The sequence below is a fragment of the Miniopterus schreibersii genome (assembly GCF_964146895.1).
Source record: "Miniopterus schreibersii genome assembly, chromosome: 2".
NCBI classification, from domain to species: domain Eukaryota; kingdom Metazoa; phylum Chordata; class Mammalia; order Chiroptera; family Miniopteridae; genus Miniopterus; species Miniopterus schreibersii.
The window spans coordinates 144,857,160-144,873,261 of NC_138102.1; the positions used below are offsets into that span (position 1 = coordinate 144,857,160).

Consider the following 16,102-nt stretch of genomic DNA (forward strand, 5'->3'; position numbering starts at 1 on the left):
CTGTACTTTCGGTGCTCCTCCCAACACCAAAGCTTCCGAAAACGACAGGCCTGAGCTTCCAGTTTCAGGTAAACACAGAAAGTGGCAGGCCAGGACCCTTCAGGTTCCTCCTCCAGTTTCATTTGACACCAACAGGTAACTAGAAGGGGGGGCAGGGAGTGGTGTCTGATTGATTAGATATAGATAAGCTTGGAACTTTGTTTTCATTTCTTTGAAAAGATATGCTTTGGAGGAGGAGGAATATCACCTCCTTCACAAATACCAAGATGAAAGAGGAGGAAATGAATCAGAAAAAAGAAAAAAAAATGAGAAAATAAACCTTTAAAAAAGCTTCTCTCAAATAGTGAACCTTCTATAGGTGTTTTAAACACTTTAGGAAGCAGCATTTCTCCATTACATTAATTGATATAAAATAACTAAAGCAAGAGGAACAGATTACAAAACAGTCCTGAAATGCATGCCCTTTGTACTTAGTTTTGTTTTGTTTTTAATATTATGCTATTTGGGGAAACTGGCCTATAAAGCAAACATGGTTCCCTTTTCTTGAAAAACGTTATTTTATTTTACTTCATTGACTACTCAATGTGTGGCTTAAAAATTCCACACATTAGACATTGTTTTTTGTGTGTGTGGTGTGTTTTTTTTAATCTTCACCTGAGGATATTTTTTCCATTGCTTTTCAGAGAGAATGCAAGGGAGAGAGGGGGAGAGAGAGAGAGAGGAAGAGAGAGAGAGAAACATCAAGGTGAGAGAGACACATCAACTGCTTGTCTCCTGCACGAATCCTGACTGGGGGTGGGAAGGGAACCCACAACCCAGGTACATGCCCTTGACAGGGAATCGAATCCGGGACCCTTCAGAGCGTGGGCAGACACTGTAACCACTGAGCACGCCGGCCAGGGCATTACACATTGTTTTTATTGTCTTATCAATAGTCACAAATCAAGTTATTTTGCACTTTTTTTTCATGAATTTTAATACAGTTTTAATTGTGTCTCAAGGAAGGACTTCATCTAGAGCCCAACTGATCACTCTAGTATCTTAAAATTTAGAGCAGTCTATTACATAACTTTGAAATTTTGCCATTATTTGATTCTAGCATTTCTGTGAGTCGCACAGCTTTCCAGTCCTTTAGATTCCAGCTGGTCTGTGTGTACTGTGAGAATATGAGGGTAATCTAGGGGAGAATGCATAATCGTCACAGGACCCGAGAGCAGGGAGAGCTGTAATAATGCAAATGATAATCTTGATTATATTCGCTGAACTTAAAGTTGTTTAGGGCCAAGCAACAGATTTTCTACTGATTTTCTTACTTCCAAGAACTTATCCTGCTACACAGACAGCTATCCTCCTGCTGTTCTGGCCCCATTTCATGCCCCGTAGCTCAGTGTGCCTGCTTGCTTCCTTACCCACCAAGCTTGGCTTTTCCCTAAAGGACAGTGAGACCTTCTGGATGTCTAATGTTCTGCACTTAGAATGTGCTATCTCACAACAGGTCCCCCTTCCTAATGTAAGGCGAGCTCTCACTGTCGTCTTTACTTTGCAGAGGTGGAACTGAGGCTCTGAGAAAGCGGGATGGCGCAGCTCAGGGACTTGGAGCCCTTCTGACCAGGGTGTCATTTTCGCTGCCCTCTCCATGGGCAGCCAGACAGGGTACACTGCCATGACCGTCATTCTTAAATTATTTTGCTTATTTTTAGAAGGCATTTAATGCACATGGCACAAAACTTCAAAAGGTGCGAGGGGTACGAGTGAGAAGTGAGTCCCCTCCCTTTCTTGTTCCCCAATGTCTCGTTTTTTCCTTCTGGAAGCAATACTGTCATGGGCTTCTTGTCTATTCTACCAGAAATAGTCTATACGGATATTCTGAATCTCTCTGAAATATTTTCTTCTCTCTTCCTTCCTTCCTGAAAGTGATATTAGCCGAGGAATGAGAAGTCTGATTCTGGATCTACTTTAAAGGCAGAAGTGATAGGATTTTCCCCGGGGAGAGGAGGTGGGTGTGAGCAAAGGAGAGGAGTCCAGGCTCGCTCCATGGTTTCTGGCCTGAGCAACGGGAAGGATTCAGTTGCCCTTTACTTAGATGGGGAAATCTGGGAGACACTGGTTCGGGGAGTGGAGGTCAAGCGTTAGGTTTTGGGCTTGCTGGGTGAGATGCCTTGGGCACATCTGAATTGAGGTGCTGGCGGGGATCTGGATAGGCCGGTGCGGAGCTGAGGGGGGAGGCTGGAGATATCAATTTGGTTTGGATGCTGTTGCCAACGGAGAAGGTGAAGCTAGAGCAGAAAGGAGGTCCGGGAATTGAGCCCTGGGGTGCTCCAGGCGTAGGTGGTCGGGAAGGTGAGGAGGGAGCTGCAAAGAAGACGGAGAAGGAGGGGTCAGCGAAGCGGGAAGAAAACTAGGAGCGCGGGAAGTTCTGGAAGCCCAGAGGAGAGAGTGTTTCAAGGGAGGTCGCACTGGAGGCTCTGTCTGCGTCAGATGGCTGGTAAGTCGAGGAGGATGTTTGAGCATCGGCTGCAGCATCCCGTGGACACTGGTGACCTTGATAGAGTGGTGGGGACAAAAGCCAATTAGAGTGGTTAAGAGAGAACGGGGGAACTGGAGACAGGACGCCACCCTCCATGAGCTTCGCTCCAAAGAGAAGCAAAGAGTGAGAGGTCAGCAGGAGGGGGAAGCCGGGTTAAGAAAGTTTTAACTTCTTTCATGGCGGGAACGATAACAGCATGTTTGTATGCTTATGGAGATGATTCAGTAAATAGGGAAAAACATGGTGCAGGAGGAATAGGGGGAAGTTGCTGGGGCCATGCCCTTGAGGTGGTGACGGGTGGGATCAGCGCCCAAGAGGAGGGTTTGCCTTGGAGAGGAGCGAGGACAGTTCAGGCGGAGAAAGGATGGGGAGGACTGGGCGCAGGAGCACGATGCTGGCGTACGGGTGGGTGTGGGTGCCAGCTTGGGGGGGTTCCTGGCTGTGTTTTGTTGGCGAAAGAGACAAAAAGGTCAAGGTCATCAGCTGAGAGTGAACCTGGGGAAGGTGGTGTTAGAGGTTTGAGGATCAAAAAGTAGATATGAAATAGTCGGCTAGGAGATGGGAAAGGCTGTAATCACTGAGCAGCATGCAGACCCACTTAAAGCTGGGCGCCCTTATTTGAACTGAGCATGCTCAGCATGGACGTTTGCTTTTCTCTAGTCTGTTTCAGCCACATGGGTGCAAGTCCACAGTAGGCAAAAATTATATTTAGTCAGGATTGGGGTACTACCTTTTGGTTTCTATTAGTGTATGTTAATATGCATTACAAATTTATAATTTATTTTAAGCCATAATTTACTTAAAACCAAACCCATAAAAGCCAAATATTTTAAACAGAAAAAAAAAATTCTAAACATAAGGGCAAACATGTTTCTTTACTATTAATAATCCTTTAATAATTCCTGACACCAATCAATTTAAACTTATCTTTAAAAGAGCTATTAGCACTTTATCCACATTTTCTATTTCAAGGAACACTGTTAACTTTCTGATGTTCTTGGAACAGAGAGCTTCAAGTGGGCCAGAAATCAGACCACTAAGTATTTACTTATAAATAAACTTAGTTCAGTCACCTGGTGTGTGTTTGTGTTCTATGCCTGGCCACCTTAAGAAAAAGGACAGAGTTTGGCAATCACAAAACAATATGTGTTTTACTTGCTTGTCTGACTTGAAACATTTTACATATTTTTGATATTTTCTCCTCAAAGCACTTGCATGTAGCACTCTTAAGCACATATGAATAATTTGTTTCTAATGGAGCACAGGGACTTCTCTGATAGTATATTAAGAATTTTGAGACTCGAGATTAAAACTTCTCATAAATTCAGTTTAGTAACTGAACTAAATCCTGTACTAAGTCAGTACATGCAAAGTTTTGTGCTGTTGAGCAGCAAGGCTGTTGCAATTTGGGAGCTTACGGGTTGACAAGAGCCAAATTGGTGGTTACACCAGGATGGATGGAATTCAAGAAGTGAATTTATAAAAGACCCCATTCTGTTAGACTTCTTTAACTTCTCCACAAACTTTCTTAGAATTCTTACATTTTATGCAAGTTCTATATTCTGCTCCAGTTTAGCTTAGGGTTCAGAGCATGGCCTTTGCAGGCAGAAAAATTTAGTTCAGAGTCCCAAGTCTGCAACCCACAAGCTGTGTGACTGGAAAAGTTACTTAATACTCTCTGGCCCAACTCTAGTTGTGGACATTGAATATGCAAAGTGCTAAGCAGAGTGCAAGGCATTTAATAAATGCTCAATTTATTCTAGGAACTAGTATACATACATCCATGCTTTAGTAATATAAAACAATTACTATATTACTAATTTAGCAATATAAAAATATACTTTAAATAGCTACCACTGAAAAAAATGTAAACACTGAAAAGTACCTTGTTGGATGGGCACAACTCTATGGACTGGTTGCTCCTATCTCTGCAGAAACAGGTTCTAAAGGTCGGAGGGGTGACGGATCATCCTTAGGCCAAGTTGAGGCTCAGGCATGTCAAGCGACCACCCACCCAAATCACACAGCCAGGCTTACCACTGAGCTTGGGTTAAGAACTGGCCTCCTGAGTGCCATAGTTCCAGAGCCACAGTTGAATTTCAGAGGGTGGGGGTGGGAGGTGAGGGTGGTTATAGACCCTTCACAAAGAATAATTTGCTACCCTAGGAGAATTTGGCCTTGAATTATTTAACAATGTTCCTCGCCTCTAAATAATATTACATGTTATTAGAAGACTCCAAACCACTGGCTTAGTTCTCTCCCTCTCTCTCTCTCTCTCTCTCTCTCATTACCATCTTAACCATTTTTAAGTGTATGTTCAGCAGTGTTAAGTATATTCACATTGTTGTGAAACAGATCTCTAGAGCTACTTCTTGTAGATCTGAAACTCTATATCCATTAAATAACAACTTCCTTTGTTCCTCTTTCTAGCCCTTGGCAACCACCATTCTACTTTCTGTTTCTATGAATTTGACTGCTTTAGATACCTCATAGAAGGAAACCATACAGCTTTTGTCTTTTTCTAACTGGCTTAGTTCACGTAACCTAATGTCCTCAAGGTTTCTCCATGTTGTAGTATATTCACATTGACAGAATTTCCTCCTTTTTAAAGGCTGGATAATATTCCACTGTCCAGTTCTCTAAGTTCACCTAATTACCACATATTTAAGAGCATAGCTTTGTAAAAGCCCAGGCCAGCAGCTCTCAGATACTCTATTTATATTTTATGTTACCAATTAGTTGATGTAGCTGTTTTTTCCTGTCCTCAATCCATGTTAGCATAAACTATGCAAATAAAAATCCTTCATCCTAGACCAGAAATATGCTAGGAGCATCATCTCTCTCTTAATCAGAGAGTCTGGCAAAGAATCTATGTCTTTCACATTCATGATCTGCATTTTTAACATTTCTCTTTAAAATGCCTTATCTTTTTCTTCTCAACTCGTCATATTTGAAAGTGCTATCCATAACACTGTCAGTTTTTAAAATATGGTATTTCAAAAAAATGCATGTTTATAAGTTATTACAAATTAATTCTAACAGTGGTAACATTATTTTTTGCTAAAATGCTAACCCTTCATATATTTGCATGGTGGGATTATGGATGCAATAATTTTCTTTATTTTCAAAGCTATCTGTAACTCAGTCATACTACATTTATAAAGAATAAGTTCCCAAATTTTAGGTAGTATTAATTGCTAAATTCCTGAAATACAGTTGCTTTGTCCAAGGAGGTAGAAATTGCTTAATGTTTTTGGTGCCCGCTACTTTCCTTTGTTTCTTCACTGGGTAAACCCTCAGTGAGCCTCCACAGGCCAGGCACAGTGGTTGGCACCCAAGATACGAGGTTGAGTGAGGCAGGGTCTGTGTGTTCAGGAGCCCACAGTCAGTGAGGGGAAAACACAGAAGCAGATGATGATAATTCAGTGTTGGAAACACAATTATTTCCTATGTTAGGGTATCACTTCTATTTCTGAAAGAGGATTTTTAAAATTTTACTGAAAACAGGGCTGTGAAAAGAGGCTTCTGGCCAGACTCTTTTCAGATGGATATTTGCTTTGTAAATATAACGACTGACCCAAATTGCATAATTTATTTTAAAAATCTATTGTGTATCACTATTCAATTCTTCTGGTAAAATACCAGCCTTTTAAATATTTTCCAAATTATTTACAAAAATTAATGTTACTGGTTACTTTCCTGTTGCTTTCCTCCCTCCTTTAGGACACCCCTTTTCTTAATATATTTCATTGTTGAATCTCTGGAATACATCTAAATAAATGAAGGAGTACTGTGAATTACTTTCACTTCTCTGACTGATGTTTACCAGTTTATTTAAGCTATGACTGTAAACCTTTGAATCATATGTCAGTGTTCTATTTTCTTAGTAATGCTTTCTAAGTGTTGCATAACTATAGGTTCCGTCGCCTTGCATATTGGTTTCAGAAAAAAGACTCTGTGTTTATTTTCCATATATGCATTTATTCTTGGTGGTGCATGCTAGTTAAATCATGGAGTAGTTTTAAAATACATGACAGCAATAGCTAAGCATAAAGAAATGTCTCTTTGCTGCTGATTGAATAAACGCTGAGACTATGCCAGGATCCAATTTAGAATAAATCCTAAACCAGTGATCTAGTCCTCGTTTCTCCTTTCAGTAAGGGAAGTCACTGTTCACCTAACTGCCCCTGGCAGAGCCGGCCCAGTCCTCTGTGATCCCTCCCTGGCCTCCGTCTACCAGGAGCAGAGTCGAGTCCAAATACCCTCTGCTCCGCCGCTTCTGTTCCTACAGCCTCTGCCTCTGCAAATCTGAAATCCTGCGGTGGCTTCCAGTTCAAATTCCCACACATGTTCTTTCCTTCCCCTACGCCATTCTCTAACCTGCAGTCCTTGCTCTTTCTCAGATGCAGATCATCTAATTTCACTTCCCTTTCACAGCGTGAATTTAACTTGTTAAATCATGTCAGAATCTTTCTGAAAACACCAAACCCTCTGCCTTTTCTTCATCAAGCATATTAGCCAAATACAGAGCATCACCTCAGTGAGGCCTGAAGATCCCAATGGACAAGGCATCTGGGTTCCCTTGGATCGAGTTAATAAATAACGAACACTTACTGAGTATACTGTTCCGAGCACTTTAAGTGTATTAACTCTTTTTACAACATCAACAATAATAATTATTGCTATCATTTATTGGGAGTCTACTTTATGTTCCTGACATCTTATGCCCATTGGTTGTTACCTTTTATATCACTCTGCAGGGTAGGTATTACTTTCTCCAGGAGGAATAAGAATGGAAGGAAAGGGCTTTTAGAGGGTTAGGTCTGGCCCCAGGCCAGTCAGCTAGGAAGCAGAAGGTTGGGATCCAGCCCATGTAGGTCAGGTTTTGCCCCTGCTCTCTGCCCATCCCCAGCGCCAGGCACCGTGCGGCCTCCTGGACAGGCACCACTGTTGGGGGCAGAGATGCTGATCATGCTGTTAACCGTGATTGTGAAAGGGGGAGGGCACCTAATAGGAATAGGACCATAGCTGTTTAATGATTACTCACCTTACTAACTATAGATAAGAAGTTTTCCTACAGACCCTGGGAAACTGGAGGATGTACTGCAAGCAGAAAACAGCTGTAAAAGTTGAGGCACCTTGGGGCCTGGATGGTTCCATTGCTTAGGAAAAAAAAAAAAAGCATTTTGAGAACAAAGAACAGGATGCACTTTGATTTGGTTGCTGTGCCTGGAGCCTGAACCCCCTCAGGAGTTTACCTCAGGAATGCCGACCATTCTCAGGTCCTAGGAACTGGCAGAACTGGGTTTTAACACCATTGATATAACTACCTTGTTATCTGGACTTCATGATCCTGGAAGGAGACACAGGGACCACAGACCCTGCGGCCATCCTCCCACTCAACTCCTTCCCCCTTGCGGGCAGCCCTGTATAACCAGCCAGGTAATAAAGGAAGGGCAGAGCAGATTTTATGGGACAAATCCCACTGCTCTCCCATTTGCCGGCAAAAATGGAATAAATGCTCCAATATGATTCAACCTTGTCTCTGCTTAATTGGCTGAAGTAGTGACAGGCAGCCAGGACCCATTGTGTCAGGTTTCACCATTTCTGTGCCTACTGTGGTGCCATATAGAGAATGGTGATGTAAATAGAAATGAAAACGTGGCAAAGGCAAGCAGGCTATTTGTTATTGCATGTAGGGAACAAAGGCTGGCACTGAGATGAAAGCTCCGAGTCCATCACCTAATATGTCACTGCTTTGGTTTCAGGCATGTGTCTGGTGACAGTGGGCTCAGGAGTCGTTGGCATTTGGTGGAGTCACAGAATCGAGACCCTGGGAAAATTTCTTATACCTCGTTTATTTAAAATTTTATCCTGATTTCGCCTGGCTGGGTGTGGCTCAGAGGTTGAGCGTCAAACTAGGATCCAGGTGATCAGGGTTCGATTCCCGGTCAGGGCACATGCCTGGGTTGCGGGCTTGATCAATGACTCTCTCATAATTGATGTTTCTATCTCTCCCTCTCCTTTCCTTTCTCTGAAATCAATAAAGATATATTAAAAAAAAAAATTATCCTGATTGCTTATACTCCTCAGAAAAAACCACCAAAACAATAAAATGCGAGATATTATTCAGAGAGCTATATTAGCCTGCAGTCTGAAGGAGAAACTGTCTTTTGCAGAGCTTGATTAACCACAGATTTAAATTTCAGGAGGAAGTAGGCAAAGAAAAACCTGCAAACCTTGCCTGTCATGTGCTTTAGTTTTAAAGAAAACTAAAGAGCTTATTGTTTCTGTAAATGGAAAAGCTTCATATAAAAAACACACACCAAAACCCCAAAATGTTTTGTCTGAATAAGTTCTCTCAGTGGACATCTTAAGAATAGGGGGCCCGGCTCACAAGTCTGATGCAGGTTCTTTACCTTGCAGTGTGTCTCCTGAGGAGGACGGGTACTTACATGTTTATGCAAGGGTGAACTCCTTGTTGGCATGTCCCTTCATTGCTCAGTCCAGAAGAGGAAGGGAGAGAGCTCAGTGGGCATGGCCCGCTGTCACCCGAGCTAAGAGGAGAAAAAGGCAGTTGGGAGCTCCTCTTGGCTGCTTGCCAAACTGCCGGGTCATTCTTGTCCTATCGGAAGAGAGATGGCACTTCTGTCAGCAGGTCTGGATGGGGGCACAGCCTCAGCCAGCTGGAGGGTATGCCCTTGTGGCCTCAGACTGCTCTGTCCAGGTGGCTCAGGGCTTCCTCTTTCAGAGCTAATTACATATAGTCTGCAAACTCCCCACTTCATCTCAACCAATCCAACATGCTTATTCAGACCAACACTGCTGTTACACCAATCATTTATTTTACATATTTGAGACGAAGACTTAAGCTAATTTAGCCCTCAGTCTGTCACCTTCAGGCCAAAGGCCTTCTATTTTTTGGAGTTTTGACCATGGGGTCTCACCTAGGACCTGAAAAGATTTTTCCCCGAAGGCCCACAGCTAGGAAACCATCAGGGTAACCTCATCTGCACCTTCTCCGAATGAGAGTTTTGGCATTATTTGCTAACATCCCGCTCAAAGCCCCTTCCAACATCTTGCTCCAATGCAATGAATGAAGTTGGCTCCACCTCCAGTTTTTCTGTGTGAGTCTGTCAGAGTCCCTCGCCATTCAGACACCCATCTGCTTATGGGGGGAGCCGACACTAGCTAAGCCATCTAGTCACCTGGGGGTGTTGGCATTTGGGGGTGCACAGTGGCAGGTGGGGTTAGAGGCCGCGCCCATGACCACACTAAGATCTATGTCCTCACTATCTTTTCCAACATACATGGTCCTTTAAAAGTTCTAGTATTTTTTTGCCCAGCCGGTGTGGTTCAGCAGTTGAGCATCGACCTAGGATCCAGGAGATTGCGGTTTGATTCCTGGTCAGGGCACATGCCCGGGTTGTGGGCTTGATCCCCAGCAGGGGGCGTGCAGGAGGCAGCCGATCAACGACTCTCATCATTGATGTTTCTAATTCTCTCCCTCTCCCTCTCTCTCTGAAATGAATAAAAATATATTTTTTAAAAAAATTATTGGATTTTAAAAATAATTTCATGTAAAGGGAGAGTACAGAAAATGGAAATGAACTTTTGCCTTGTCTCTAGGAGGCTGAAGGAATTACCAAGGAGAAAGGAGGTAGAGCAAAAAACCCTGGACCTCAGGCCAACTATTGATAATATTATGCTTACCATTTATTGAGTGTGGTTTTGTTTCTTCTTCTTCTTCTTTTTAAAAAATATATCTTTATTGATTTCAGAGAGAGGAAAGGAGAGGGGGAGAGAGAGACAGAAACATCAACGATGAGAGAGTCATTGGTCGAGCCCACAACCTGGGCATGTGCCCTGACTGGGAATCGAACCCCGATCGCCTGGATCCTAGGTTGACGCTCAACCGCTGAGCCAAGCCCGGCCAGGCTGTTTCTTCTTTATTCTCTCTCTTCCCCTCCCTCTCTCCCTTTCCTTCTTTTTCACTAAAGATAAAAAACAGACTAACGATTGGCTAAATTAGTTGATAACTATAACATAATCTACACATGACCTCAGTTACAAGGAAGATGAAATGAGTAGGGAGGAAGAGCTCACATATCCAGGTTCTTTTATACCCCAAATCACAGAATATAGAGCATTCATTGCTAAATTAGAAGGAAATGTTATGGCCCATCTATAGATATCAGCTTATTTGCAGACAATGAGGCAGGCAAATGAGAACCAATTAGAGCCATCAGAACCTTTACTTTCTAGGTGCCTCTCCTGGCTGCAGGCAGTAGTAGATTAAGGAAACTAGACAGCAAGCTAGGACTGGGGATAAACCCAAAGCATAATACACATTCTGAGAACACCTGGATGTCAGAACCAGACCTGGAATTACCAAACTCCAGTGGTGATAGGGGTGAGATATTAAATATAAGACAAAATGAGCAGGGTCTGTTCTTTGTTATGTACACTCACTTTGCATGTTAAACATGGAGAAATAGTCTTTGTTTCCTCCACAAATTATATTGTATATTTTTTTTTCTTGAAATTCTTAAAGCTCCTATTATATCTCTTGTTTTGCTACTTCTCCTGAGAAGAGAGAAGGAAAAAACAAAACTACGGTGGTAAATGAAAATTAATACTTGGCCTCAGTGTTGGAGCAGTAGGGAACAGAGGGGATTGTGGCAAACTGAGAACATATGTGCCACTTAAGTGAGCAGAAGCCACTCTGCTCTAGCAAATTGCTTCATGAGGAAATATGGCTTTAGTATTGCCAGCTATTCCAATCTTTCAAAAAGAAAAAGCTGTAAATATAGATTTTCATGAGATACATCCTGTTTTTTTTAAATGTTGGCTTTTTGGTAAAACCAAACATCTTTTGCAGTTACTGTTTTGCTTTCTAATGTCTGTCTCGACAGTGAGGGAGCCAAATTCAAGCAAACATCAGGGAATCAGAGACTACACAGAAACTGATCAAACTGGGGCAGTGGGTAGAAGACAGGTAAGCAGAAGCTACAGCAGGCCCAGGGACAGCTCTGAAGCATCCTTGCCTCAGGAACACTTTTCCTTCTAGCTGTAACAGAAGCCAGTTTCCCAGGCAACGGCCAGCCTGGCAGAGCCTGAAAACACGTGCTCCTGCAGTCCAGCATCGGTTCTGGATAGGCGAATGTTGGCACAGGTTCTCACAGTCTGACCAACTGAGAAGGAAGCTGAGATGGTGCTGAGTAGCAATTCCCTGTTGTGGCAAGTTTTATCCCTTCTGTTAACTACAGATTCCCAATGAATTTTCATTTCTTTGTAGATCATTGAAATCAGGTTCTCAACGCCTTAATTCTTCATAAGTACCTTTTAGTTGTTTTTATTTTATTTGTGGTACTTACAGTGAATATAGATAGCTGGATATTTGTAACACCAATATACTGATATTGTAGTTGATCTGATGGCTTTTAATATTTCTTCACAGTTGAGCAGAGCTCAATGGCCTGTTTTCAGGTAGATGCTTTGAGTAAGTTTATCTTACTCAAAGATAAACTTTAAAATATTTGTTTCCTTTGTTAAGGAATAAAAATAAAATACCGTTAGGGCAGTATTAATAATCATACTATTTAGAACTTTAAAAAGTCTTCCGAATAACTTCAAACAAATCTCTATTTTGATTTTAGGAACAGTAGGGAAATAGAATTCAAATGAGCAACTGTGCCTTTTAACCCACATCTCATGTGCCCTTGCCTGTTTGCGTCACTATTTTTTCCACTCTCTAGCGAGCTGAACTGAGAGGGGTTGAAGTTGCTGTTCTGTGTAGCAGGGGAATGCATAGGCACACTGTATCCTGATGCCAGAAAGGCGGTTGGTAACTCCTGCGATCGCGGCCCTATAAGAAGATGGAGAAGTATGTGTGGGCCGGATGACAGCACATTGCGGGGCGCTCATGGTCATCTCCATCCAATATTCGACGTGTTATTCAGCACCGATGTAGCAAATATTTATTTCATACTACAATGGACGAGGCACTGCTCTGGCTCTACAAATTAGAAGTGATTTGAAATTTTTTTGTAAAGGACACAGAGGAGCAGATAGAGGTTTTAAAGCAGGTACTCCCTCATACACACACATACACAAATTTATATATTTGTGTATAAATATATATGTAATTTTAAAAAAGATTACTCTAGCCTTGAGTGCAGACTAGATTTCATCACCAACAGTGGATATTGCAATTAAAAATAGTTTTAAAATGTCGTAGGTAAAACATATTATATCACCATATAAAATAATATATAAAACATATATTAATTAGGTTTACAGAAAAAATTAAGCAGAAAGTACAGAGAGTTCCCATATACTTCCCCACTCCCAAAGATTGCCCTATTATTAAATTTTGCATTAGTGTGGTACATTTGTTACAACTGATGAACCAATATTGATATATTATTTTGACTAAAATCCTTGGTTTACATTAAGTTTCACTTTGTGTTGTAAATTTTATGGGTTTAGAAAAATGTATATTTCTATCCACCGTATTTCATGATGTCATGTGTCATCATGTATCACTGTATCACATGTCCACCCATTACAGTATTATACAAAATGGATTCACTGCCCTAAAAATCCTCTCTGCTGCACCTATTCATCCTTCCCTTGGCTAGAAACCTTGGCAACCATTGATCTTTTTATTGTCTCCATAGTTGTCCTTTTCCAGAATGTCATATGCCTAGTGGGAATCATAGAATATATAACCTTTTCTGACTGGCTTCTTTCACTTAGCAACATGCATATGAAGTTGATCTACATCTTTTCCTGACTTGAGAGCTCATTTTGTCACTGAATACTAATCCATTGTTTGGATGTACCACAGTTTGTTTACACGTTCATCTACTAAAGGACATGTTTGTTGCTTCCACATTTTGGAAATGAAGCTAGGGCGTTCAAATACAGATTTGTGTGTGGTCATAATTTTCAACTTATTTGGGTAATTACCAAGGAGCATGATTGCTGGAGTGTATGGTAAGACTAAGTTTAGCTTTGTGAGAAACTGCCAAACTGTCTTCCAGAGGGGCTGCATTCCCACCAGCAATGAATGAGTGTTCCTGTTGCTCAGCATTCTCGCCAAGCATTTGGTGGTGTCACTGTTTTGGACTTTGGCCATTCTAATAGGTGTCTCGTTACTGTTTTAGTTTGCCACTCCCTAATGACTTTCGATATTGAGCATCTTTTCATATGCTTATTTGCCATCAATACCTTCTTTGGTAAGGCAACTGTTTAGATTTTTTGCCCAATTGGATTTGTTTTCTTATAATTGAGTTCTGAGTTCTTTGTACATTTTGGATATAAATTCTTAATCAGATATGTCGTTTGTAAATATTTTCTCCTAGTCTGTGGCTTATCTTTTCATTCTTTTAACAAAGTCTTTGTAGAAGTCTCATTTATCAACTTTTCTTTCATGGATTGTGCTTTTAGTGTTGAATCAAAAAACTCACTGCCAAACACAAGGTCACCTACGTTTTCTCCTATTTTATCTTATAAGAGTTTTATAGTTTCGTATTTTACATTTTTACTTTAGGTCTGTGATCCATTTTGAGTTTTTTGTGAAAGGTGTAAGGTCTGGATCGATTCCTTTCTTTCTTTCTTTCTTTCTTTCTTTCTTTCTTTCTTTCTTTCTTTCTTTCTTTCTTTCTTTCTTTCTTTCTTTCTTTCTTCCTTCCTTCCTTCCTTCCTTCCTTCCTTCCTTCCTTCCTTCCTTCCTTCCTTCCTTCCTTCCTTCCTTCCTTCTTTCTTCTTTCTTTCTTTCTTTCTTTCTTTCTTTCTTTCTTTCTTTCTTTCTTTCTTTCTTTCTTTCTTTCTTTCTTTCTTTCTTTCTTTCTTTCTTCTTTCTTTTTCCCTCCCTCCCTCCCTCCCTCCCTCCCTCCCTCCCTCCCTCCCTCCCTCCCTCCCTCCCTCCCTCTCCCTCCTTCTCCCTCCCTCCCTTTTGCATGTAGATGTCCAGTTGTTCCAGCACCATTTGTTGAAAAGACTATCCTTTCTCCATTGAATGGCCTTTGCTCCCTAGTCAAAGATCAGTTCATTATATTTCGTGGGTCTATTTCTGGGGTCTTCATTTTGTGCCATTGATCAATTTGTCTATTCTTTCACCAATACCACATCACTATAGCTTTATAGAAAGAATTAAAGTCAGATGGTGTCAGTCTTCCAAATTTGTTCTTCAATATTGTGTTGGCCATTCTGGGTCTTTTCCCTCTCCACATGAACTTTAAAATCAATTTGTCAATAGCCACAAAATAACTTGCTGAGATTTTTATTAGAATTGAGATCAAATTGGAAAGAATTGATATTTTGACAATATTGAGTATTTTCATCCATGAGCATGGGATAGTTCTCCATTTATTTAGACCTTTTTTATTTCTTTTGTCACAATTTTGTAGTTTTCATCATATAGATCTTGTACATATTTCCTTAGATGTATACTTAAGTATTTCTTTTTTTTCTTGGTGCTAATGTAAATGGTGTTGTGCTTTAAATTTCCAATTACAGTTGTTCATTGTTGGTGTAAAGGAAAGCAATTACTTTGGTATATTAACTTGTATCTTGCAACTAATAAATGCAAATAATTACTTATTAGTTCCAGGATTTTTGTTGATTCTTTGGAATTTTCTACACAGATAATCATGTTTGTGAGCAGACAGTTTTATTTCTTTCCTCCCAATTTGTATAACTTCTATTTCCTTTAAAAAAATATTATTGCATGAATTAGAACTTGTAGTACAATATTGAAAAAAAGTGGTGAGAGGCGACATACTTGCATTGTTCCTAATCTAAGAGAGAAAGCATCTAGTTTCCATTAAGTATGATGCTAGGTGTAGGTATTTTGTAGATATTTTTTTTCTTCAAATTATAAAAGAAAGTTTATTTAGAAAGTTTTACAGGTAGTAGAAGTGAGCCAGCTGGGCTGCATAGGCTCAGGAAACAAGTTACAGAAGGGCCCTTAGAGCTTAGGAGAGGAAAAGGTGAGGTAATGCGCCTGGGGGGAAGGAGAGGGGGACAGGAAAGGTGGGGGTTTTCCCCAGAGGGAGTGACTTGGTATTCCTTATTAAGTTGAGGGAGTTTCCCTCTATTCCTAGTTTGCTGATTAAAAAAAAAAAAATCATGAATAGGTATTGGATTTTTTCAAACGCTTTTTCTACATTTATTGATATAATCACATACTTTTTTCTTTACATTATTGATTTTCAAATGTTGAACCAGCCTCTTATACCTGGAATAAATCCCACTTCATCATGGTGTATCAATCTTTTCATACATCGTTGGATTTGATTTGCTAATATTTTGTTGAGGATTTTTGCATCTATGTTTATGAGAGACATTGATCTGTAGTTTTCCTTTATTTTATTTTTTAAATATGTTTTTATTGATTTTAGAGGAAGAAAGGAAGGGAGAGGGAGAGAGAGGGAAAAATTGATGTGAGAGAGAAACATTGATATGAGAGGGAAACAGTGATTGGTTGCCTCCGGCACACACCCTGACTGGGGATCAAACCCACAATCCAGGCGTGTGCCCTGACTGTGAATCAAACTAGCACCCCTT

At 40.8% G+C, this 16,102-nt stretch overlaps 1 protein-coding gene across 7 annotated transcripts in view; it reads right to left on the reverse strand.

Moving 5' to 3' along the window:
* The window catches only part of PCED1B (PC-esterase domain containing 1B), a 131,298-nt gene that overhangs the window by 13,550 nt on the left and 101,646 nt on the right, over positions 1 to 16,102 (reverse strand). For 5 of the 7 annotated variants that reach the window (XM_081128090.1, XM_081128087.1, XM_081128086.1 and 2 more), the window contains exon 2: positions 8,983 to 9,152. The gene's annotated coding sequence lies outside the window, so the exon portion shown is untranslated. Of the gene's footprint in view, positions 1 to 7,574; positions 7,690 to 8,982; positions 9,153 to 16,102 lie in introns of all 7 variants that reach the window. The other 2 variants (XM_081128088.1, XM_081128084.1) reach the window with 1 other exon arrangement.